This window comes from Triticum dicoccoides, chromosome 3A (assembly GCF_002162155.2).
Source record: "Triticum dicoccoides isolate Atlit2015 ecotype Zavitan chromosome 3A, WEW_v2.0, whole genome shotgun sequence".
In the NCBI taxonomy this organism is placed as follows: domain Eukaryota; kingdom Viridiplantae; phylum Streptophyta; class Magnoliopsida; order Poales; family Poaceae; genus Triticum; species Triticum dicoccoides.
This window is the reverse complement of record NC_041384.1, coordinates 285776198-285784726: the sequence shown is the minus strand read 5'-3', so window position 1 is coordinate 285784726 and position 8529 is coordinate 285776198.

Here is an 8529-nt window from a genome sequence, read left to right as displayed (position 1 = left end):
TGGATAGCATAAAGGGATACTTGAATAAGAGTTTTTCAATGAAAGACCTCGGTGAAGCTGCTTACATATTAGGCATAAAGATCTATAGAGATAGATCAAGACGTTTAATTGGACTTTCACAAAGCACATACCTTGACAAGATTTTGAAGAAGTTCAAAATGGATCAAGCAAAGAAAGGGTTCTTGCCTGTGTTACAAGGTGTGAAGTTGAGTCAGACTCAATGCCCGACCACTGCAGAAGATAGAGAGAAGATGAAAGATGTTCCCTATGCTTCAGCCATAGGCTCTATCATGTATGCAATGCTGTGTACCAGACCTGATGTGTGCCTTGCTATAAGTCTAGCAGGGAGGTACCAAAGTAATCCAGGAGTGGATCACTGGACAGCGGTCAAGAACATCCTGAAGTACCTGAAAAGGACTAAGGATATGTTTCTCGTATATGGAGGTGACAAAGAGCTCATCGTAAACGGTTACGTTGATGCAAGCTTTGACACTGATCCGGACGATTCTAAATCGCAAACCGGATACATGTTTACATTAAACGGTGGAGTTGTCAGTTGGTGCAGTTCTAAACAGAGCGTCGTGGCGGGATCTACGTGTGAAGCGGAATACATAGCTGCTTCGGAAGCAGCGAATGAAGGAGTCTGGATGAAAGAGTTCATATCCGATCTAGGTGTCATACCTAGTGCATCAGGTCCAATGAAAATCTTTTGTGATAATACTGGTGCAATTGCCTTGGCAAAGGAATCCAGATTTCACAAGAGAACCAAGCACATCAAGAGACGCTTCAATTCCATCCGGGATCTAGTCCAGGTGGGAGACATAGAGATTTGCAAGATACATACGGATCTGAATGTTGCAGACCCGTTGACTAAGCCTCTTCCACAAGCAAAACATGATCAGCACCAAGGCTCCATGGGTGTTAGAATCATTACTGTGTAATCTAGATTATTGACTCTAGTGCAAGTGGGAGACTGAAGGAAATATGCCCTAGAGGCAATAATAAAGTTATTATTTATTTCCTTATATCATGATAAAAGTTTATTATTCATGCTAGAATTGTATTAACCGAAAACATAATACATGTGTGAATACATAGACAAACAGAGTGTCACTAGTATGCCTCTACTTGACTAGCTCGTTAATCAAAGATGGTTATGTTTCCTAACCATGGACAAAGAGTTGTTATTTGATTAACGGGATCACATCATTAGTTGAATGATCTGATTGACATGACCCATTCCATTAGCTTAGCACCCGATCGTTTAGTATGTTGCTATTGCTTTCTTCATGACTTATACATGTTCCTATGACTATGAGATTATGCAACTCCCGTTTGCTAGAGGAACACTTTGTGTGCTACCAAACGTCATAAAGTAACTGGGTGATTATAAAGGAGCTCTACTGGTGTCTCCAAAGGTACATGTTGGGTTGGCATATTTCGAGATTAGGATTTGTCACTCCGATTTTCGGAGAGGTATCTCTGGGCCCTCTCGGTAATGCACATCACTCAAGCCTTGCAAGCATTGCAACTAAGGAGTTAGTTGCGGGATGATGTATTACAGAACGAGTAAAGAGACTTGCCGGTAACGAGATTGAACTAGGTATAGGATACCGACGATCGAATCTCGGGCAAGTAACATACCGATGAGAAAGGCAACAACGTATGTTGTTATGCGGTCTGACCGATAAAAGATCTTCGTAGAATATGTAGGAGCCAATATGAGCATCCAGGTTCCGCTATTGGTTATTGACCGGAGACGTTTCTCGCTCATGTCTACATTGTTCTCGAACCCGTAGGGTCCGCATGCTTAAGGTTACGATGACAGTTATATTATGAGTTTATGCATTTTGATGTACCGAAGGTTGCTCGGAGTCCCGGATGTGATCACGGACATGACGAGGAGTCTCGAAATGGTCGAGACATAAAGATTGATATATTGGAAGCCTATGTTTGGATATCGGAAGTGTTCCGGGTGAAATCGGGATTTTACCGGAGTACCGGGAGGTTACCGGAACCCCCCGGGAGGTATATGGGCCTTAGCGGGCCTTAGTGGAAGAGAGGAGAGGTGGCCAGAGATGGGCCGCGCGCCCCTCCCCCTTGGTCCGAATTGGACAAGGAGAGGGGGCCGGCCCCCTTCCTCCTCTCTCTCCTCTTTCCCCCCCTCCACGAATCCTATTCCAACTAGGAAAGGGGGGAGTCCTACTCCCAGAAGGAGTAGGACTCCTCCTGGCGCGCCACACCTTGGCCGGCCGGCCCCCCTCCCTTGAACCTTTATATATGGAGGCAAGCGCACCCCTAGAGACACAAGTTGATCCACGTGATCATATTCTTAGCCGTGTGCGGTGCCCCCTTCCACCATAGTCCTCGATAATATTGTAGCGGTGCTTTGGCGAAGCCCTGCGACGGTAGTACATCAAGATCATCACCACGCCGTCGTGCTGACGGAACTCTTCCCCGACACTTTGCTGGATCGGAGTCCGGGGATCGTCATCGAGCTGAACGTGTGATAGAACTCGGAGGTGCCGTAGTTTCGGTGCTTGATCGGTCGGGCCGTGGAGACGTACGACTACATCAACCAAACGCTTCCGTTGTCGATCTACAAGGGTACGTAGATCATACTCTCCCCTCTCGTTTCTATGCATCACCATGATCTTGCGTGCGCGTAGGAAATTTTTTGAAATTACTACGAAACCCAACAAATACCGCTGGACAAAGGGAATTGTATACGGGATTGATTGAATCCTCGACATCGTGGTTCATCCGATGAGATCATCGTGGAACATGTGGGAGCCAACATGGGTATCCAGATCCCGCTGTTGGTTATTGGCCGGAGAGTTGTCTCGGTCATGTCTGTATGGTTCCCGAACCCGTAGGGTCTACACACTTAAGGTTCGGTGACGCTAGAGTTGTTATGGGAAATAGTATGTGGTTACCGAAGGTTGTTCGGAGTCCCGGATGAGATCCCGGACATGACGAGGAGCTTCGGAATGGTCCGGAGGTGAAGATCGGTATATTGGACGAAGGGTATTGGAGTCCGGAATTGTTCCGGGGGTACCAGGTGATGACCAGCGTGTCCGAAAGGGGTTTCGAAGGCCCCGGCAAGCATTGGGGGGCCTTATGGGCCAAGGGGAGAGGGCACATCAGCCCACTAAGCGGCTGAGCGCCCCTCCCACCCCATCTCACATAACCAGGAGAGGTGGGGGTGCCATCCCTAGGGCAGCCGCCCCTCCCGGCTTGGGGGGCAAGTTTCCTAGGGGGTGGGGGCGCCCAAACCCATCTAGGGTTTCCCCTGTGGCCGCCACCCCTCCCCTAGGGAACCCTAGGGCGCCTCCCCCTCCTCCCTTCCCCCTATATATAGTGAGGGAGAGAGAGGGCAGCCGCACCTCTTCCCTGGCGCAGCCCTTCCTCCTCCTACACCTCCTCCTCCTCCATAGTGCTTGGCGAAGCCCTGCTGGAGAACCACGAGCTCCATTGCCACCATGCCGTCGTGCTGCTGGAGTTCTCCCTCAACTTCTCCTCTCACCTTGCTGGATTAAGAAGGAGGAGACGTCTCCCAACCGTATGTGTGTTGAACGCGGAGGTGCCGTCCGTTCGGCGCTAGGATCATCGGTGATTTGGATCAGGACGAGTACTACTCCATCAACCCCGTTCACTTGAACGCTTCCGCTTAGCGATCTACAAGGGTATGTAGATGCACTCTCCTTCCCCTCGTTGCTAGATTACTCCATAGATTGATCTTGGTGATGCGTAGAAAATTTTAAATTTCTGCTTCGATCCCCAACAGTGGCATCATGAGCTAGGTCTATGCGTAGTTTCTATGCACGAGTAGAACACAAGTTGTTGTGGGCATTGATTTTGTCAATTTACTTGCCGTTACTAGTCTTATCTTGATTCGGCGACATCGTGGGATGAAGCGGCCCGGACCGAACTTACACGTACGCTTACGTGAGACTGGTTCCACCGACTGACATGCACTAGTTGCATAAGGTGGCTAGCGGGTGTCTGTCTCTCCCACTTTAGTCGGATCGGATTCGATGAAAAGGGTCCTTATGAAGGGTAAATAGAAATTGGCATATCACGTTGTGGTTTTGGCGTAGGTAAGAAACGTTCTTGCTAGAAACCTATAGCAGCCACGTAAAAATTTGCAACAACAATTAGAGGACGTCTAACTTGTTTTTGCAGCATATGCCTTGTGATGTGATATGGCCAGAAGGATGTGATAAATGATATATGTGATGTATGAGATTGATCATGTTCTTTTAATAGGAATCACGACTTTCATGTCGATGAGTATGACAACTGGCAGGAGCCATAGGAGTTGTCTTAATTTATTTATGACCTGCGTGTCAACTTAAACGTCATGTAATTACTTTACTTTATTGCTAAAGTGTTAGCCATAGTAGTAGAAGTAATAGATGACGAGACAACTTCAAGAAGACACGATGATGGAGATCATGATGATGGAGATCATGGTGTCATGCCGGTGACAACGATGATCATGGAGCCCCGAAGATGGAGATCAAAAGGAGCAAAATGATATTGGCCATATCATGTCAGTATTTGATTGCATGTGATGTTTATCATGTTTTACATCTTATTTGCTTAGAACGACGGTAGCTTAAATAAGATGATCCCTCACTAAAATTTCAAGAAAAGTGTTCCCCCTAACTGTGCACCATTGCGAAGGTTCGTTGTTTCGAAGAACCACGTGATGATCGGGTGTGGGTGTAAGCCAGATTTACACACGCAATACACTTAGGTTGACTTGACGAGCCTAGCATGTACAGACATGGCCTCGGAACACGGAAGACCGAAAGGTCGAGCATGAGTCATATAGAAGATACGATCAACATGAAGATGTTCACCGATCTTGACTAGTCCGTTGTAACGCCCTCGATGCGGCTATAGCTCCCACGTGTCGAGGCACGACTTAGAGACATAACCGCATTGAAAGCAATGTCGCAAGTTAGGCAATCTTCACAACATCCCATGTAACATAAATAATAAAGGGGAGATACATAGTTGGCTTACACTCGCCACGTCAAACAAAGTACATAAATAGCATTACAACATTCAAACACTCATGGCTCGACTACGGCGCCAAAATAAAAGATAACCCAACATGCGACACGGTCCCGATCACCCCAACTGGGAACCACTACTGATCATCAGGAAAGACGCGTAGTATCGTTGAGAGTCCTTGTCGAACTCCCACTTGAGCTCAAGCGTGTCACATGGAGCGGAATCATCAGGCCCTGCATCTGGTTTGGAAGTAATCTGTGAGTCACAGGGACTCAGCAATCTCGCACCCTCGCGATCAAGACTATTTAAGCTTAATAGGTAAGGCAAGGTAATATATGTGGAGCTGCAACAAGTGACTAGCATATATGGTGGCTATCCTGCTCGCAAAAGAGAGCGAGAAGAGGAGGCAGGGCACGAGCGAGAAACTAGAGAACAACCTGCGCAAGCATTACTCCAGCACAGTGGCCACTTCCCGGACTCCGCCGAGAAGAGGACATCACGGTAACTCACACAGATGATTCATTTTAATTAAATTAAGGTTCAAGTTATCTACAACCGGACATTAACAAATTCCCATCTGCCCATAACCGCGGGCATGGCTTTCGAAAGTTCAAATCCCTGCATGGGAGTCCCAACTTAGCCCATGACAAGCTCTCACGGTCAACGAAGGAATAGACCTCCTCCCGAGACGTCCCGATCAGACTCGGTACCTCGGTTCTTCAAGACACTTCGACAGGTTAAAACAAATCCAGAAACACCGCCCGAATGTGCCGACAAATCCCGATAGGAGCTGCACATATCTCTTTCTCAGGGCACACTCAGATTGTCTTAGGTACGGGTAGGCCAGCCCAGAGTTTCCCCTAGTGGCCACCGGCAGCTGACAGGTGGACCAACACTCAGAGGAGCACTGGCCCAGGGGGGGGTTAAAATAAGATGACCCTCGGGCTCTGGAAACCCAAGGGAAAAAGAGGCTAGGTGGCAAATGGTAAAACCAAGGTTGGGCATTGCTGGAAAAGCTTTAATCAAGGCAAACTATCAAGGGGTTCCCATTATAACCCAACCGCGTAAGGAACGCAAAATCTGGGAACATAACACCGATATGACGGAAACTAGGGCGGCAAGAGTGGAACAAAACACTAGGCCAGAGGCCGAGCCTTCCACCCTTTACCAAGTATATAGATGCATTAAGATAACATGGCAATATAATGATATCCCAACAAGTAAATAATGTCCCAACAAGGAACGGTCTCCAATCTTCACCTGCAACTAGCAATGCTATCAGAGGGGCTGAGCAAAGCGGTAACATAGCCAATCAACAGTTTGCTAGGACATGGTGGGTTATAGGTTTGACATGGCAATTTGGGAGGCATGATAAGCAAGTGGTAGGCATCGTAGCATAGGCATAGCAAAAGAGCAAGCATCTAGCAAAGCAAAGATAGTAGTGATTTCGAGGGTATGATCATCTTGCCTGCAAAGTTGTCAGAGTTGACTGGATCCTCGAAAGCAAATTCAACGGGCTCCTCGTTAGCGAACTAGTCTCCCGGTTGTACCCAAACAAGACAAACAAGCAAACAGAACACAATCAACCACGTGCAAAGCTCAAACAATATGATGCAAGGATGGTATGCTATGCGGGATGCGATGCGGGATGCATATGCAAGATTTGACAAGGGATGCATGAACCTGGCCTCAACGTGGAAATCCAAGTGTGTCACTGGAAAGATGAGATGAAATCGCTTGAAAACGATATAAAGAACGCCGGAATCGGAGTTACGGTTTGGAAATGGCAAGCAATTCAAATATGACCACGTTCTGCGATTTACAGCAAGTAGCCATCTAAATGCAACAAGATGAACATGCTACAGCACTCAAACATGACATCAAAATATATGGCAGGAATCCATTCATGATGCTTAACAAAAGTCTAGCACTGAGCTAAGGCCAATTCATCCATTAACAGGTTCAAACAAGCATGGCAAAAATGCATTTGACAAACAGATTTCAGACTTAGTGAAATTAACACTTGTCTGGAATTTCAGATCAGATAGCACTCTTTGGAGCAACAAAACTACATGCTACAGGACCTGTACATGTCAAAGTAAAGCATGGCATGGAGCTACTCAAAGAACTTATCAAAAGTCCCTTAGTGACCTTGAGCCAAAAGGGATCAGAAAATACAATTGCAAGCATGTGAACATGGCAAAAACATAATCAGTTCTCAGACTTAGTGAAAACTGGAGCATGCTGAAAATAGATATCAAGTAGGCATGTTTACGAGCCGGATGCACTCACTACAGAGCATGCCATGACAAACTAAGCATACACCCATCAAGAATACACAAAATACAAGCTATGCATGGCAAGAACAATAACATAGCATGCACGGATCAACTACAACATCCTCGGCAAAATTGCTAACAAGTAGACAATCTGCCCAGATTCACGAAATGACAAAAGTAGAACTCGATTGACTCAAGCTAGGGTGCTCCATAATTGCAAACAAAGACATTGATGGATAGAGCACTACAAGATTAACACAACATCCTTACTGATCATCCTCAAAAGAGGCACGGATCACTAGGAAAAAACATGACCATACGACCATATGAGATAAACAGCTCAAGGACTTAGTGGAAATGCTAAGTCCCTAAAATCAGCATTAGCAAATGCCTCACTTTGCAAGCTTGTGCTAGTCACCACACACATCACAAAAATACATGGGTTGCACCTCTGGAAAGATGGCAAAACCCTTAACAAAACATATGTAGAGCTCATGGGCATATCATGCACACAATAATCATGGCAAAAATGACAAATATCCAATTGGAGCAGCAGATCTGACAATTAACTCAAATAGCACTCTTCTAACAGCATTTCGGGCATCAAGATGAACTCAAATGAAAATGATGCAATGAGATGAAATGATGTGCTCTCTGAGATGAACATTATGATATGCTATATGCCAAAAATGGAGCTACGGATGTAGAGATATAGCATGATGAAAAAGGGCATTTGAATCTGGAAAAACGAGGACTTAGAAGAAAATTTGGACCTCCAGATCTAGGGTTCGGTGGCACGCGGCCCGAGGTTCGCCGGAGAGGAGCTGTACATCGGAGCTGAGGAGGCGCGTTAGCCGGAGACGACGAGGGAGGTGGCCGTGGCGTGGGGCGGCGGAGGCGGCGACCGCGGCGAGGAGCTTCGGGCGGCGCGGGCGCGCTTGGCGAGGTGAGGCGGGGCGGCTCACCAGAGACGCGGTCGCCGGCGATGGCGGTGCGGTGGCGCTCGGTGGCCGGAGATGAAGGAGAGGTGCCGCGCGGGCGGTGGGCAGCTCGGGCCCGGTCGGGTGACGGGAGGGCCCGGCCTGGGCCTCACGGGCCGGCGGCGGGAGGAGGCGGCGATGTGGGCGCGGCTGCCCACATGGCGGCTCGCGGGTCGGGCGGACACGTCCGATCGGACGGACAATGTCCGATGCGGCGGAGACGATTTGGATCTAGGGTTTTGGAG